This window comes from Hipposideros armiger, unplaced genomic scaffold (genome assembly GCF_001890085.2).
Source record: "Hipposideros armiger isolate ML-2016 unplaced genomic scaffold, ASM189008v1 scaffold_300, whole genome shotgun sequence".
NCBI classification, from domain to species: domain Eukaryota; kingdom Metazoa; phylum Chordata; class Mammalia; order Chiroptera; family Hipposideridae; genus Hipposideros; species Hipposideros armiger.
Window position 1 is genome coordinate 197,003 of NW_017731650.1, and position 1,915 is coordinate 198,917.

Consider the following 1,915-nt stretch of genomic DNA (forward strand, 5'->3'; position numbering starts at 1 on the left):
TCCTTTGTCAAAAATTTATGTTATCTAACTGTCAAAAGGGAAATTTTCCTTTTGATTTTCCCTTAGGATAGTCCTATTCTATTTTATGTCTATTTTGTTTTTAAGACACCACAATTTTAAAAAGTGGGCTGGCAGGAGCCAAGGTGAATGGAATAAAAAAAATGGTTCTTGGACCTATTCAATATTGTAACATCAAATCTTTTAAATCACTCTTTTACATGACATTTGTATTCTATTCAGCAAATGGCCATACTATTTACTATTCTGTCTGTTGAAATGTTGAGTAGGCAGTCACTTAAGAAATGCATTCCTCAGATGGGTAATAAATTTCACCTTATTTAATATGAAATAAGATATATCAAAATACTTGTACTTTTATTGTCAAAGCTGAAGTCACTTTTTCTCCATCATTATAGCTTTAAATGCGAAGATGAACACGAATTCAGAAACTAGTAATTCGGAAGCAATCATTTTTTCTATTCCTTATCTTCCAGATGTTTGCTGATTTCTGCTTTATGCTTTCACAAAAACCTCTGTTTGAATCACTCTTTACATGACTGTACTAGAGAAAAGTGTATGTTGAGTTGGAATTAATACTCTAATTTTGTGGTAAGAAAACTCCGGTTCAAGATGTTGAGAGTCATGTGACTGTTAACTTTCAGATCTGGTGTTCCATTCAGTACCCCTAGGTTGTTTTTCCCTTAATTTTTTACCAATTTTTATCACTCCCCTGTATGACATTAGAGATCTCATCTCTTATGGAATGGTTTATGCAAATTATACATTGACGTTTTGGAAAAACTTCCTTTTAATGAGTGATATAATATAGCATATGAAATCAGTTTAATGCCTGAGGTTAATTCTTTACCATCAACTTTTATGAATTGTTTCATTTTCTGCTTTCTTAATGGTCATAGTATAACTCTGTAGGTAATAAGGTTGCATCTATAATTTAACCATTCATCAAACTCCTGGGAGAATATTTTATGTCTAATTCACATGGCATGGCAACATTTTCAATTTTATTTTGGAGCTCTCTGACCAAATCTTTGAGAACTATAACTTGAGGTAAAACTAGCTAGCAATAAGTCTGTGTAGCCCAAGGGTTGGTTTGGTTTTGATTAGCTTTACTAGACTTCATTTGGTTTCAATTAAACCTTGAGACAGGCAAGTAACTTTCATGAAAAATGTGGGGTTCTCAGGTTAGAAAATAATTCTTTTGTGTGGAAGAGTGTAATGTTTTCTTCACTGGAACAAATATCTACTCAAAAGCAATTGCAGAAGATTTCATGATCAGGGTGCATAGAGTGAGATATTTGCATATTGAGCTATATCATGTTATGTTTTTAAATATTGATTTTCTTATATACCTAGATGACAAAATGACAATCGTGCCATATACTTCCAAAGATGTAGAAAGATATCTGTAATTATATAACTGTAACAATATTTTATTCTTAACTGCATATGTGGAAAGCAATTCGATTTAAACATAAACAGCTATTCTAGGGAGTTCAAGGACGTTTTTAATTCATGGTTTATGAAAGACTTTATTTCAATATTGTGTGATCATAGATTGTGTCCAAATGGGAACATTTATTTAAGCTCTAAGTCTTTTATTACCTAGAAAATAATATGCCAGTATAATATCTCTTGATGTTAGTTAAAAATAATATATATTACTCATTTGAGAAGGGGAAAGGAGCAGCACATCAAACAGCACACCCTGTGGTAATCACTGTATTATTTGCCTTAAAAAAGAGAGAAACATGGTCCTTCGTCCTTAGAGAAAAACCTCAGGTGTAAGTCTTTTGTGTTTTTCAACTATTTATTTCATCTTAAACAAGTCCTTTGGCCTCCTAAATTTTGATTTTAAAAAAATTATATGTTGGGCGATAAAGACAAATACAAAACA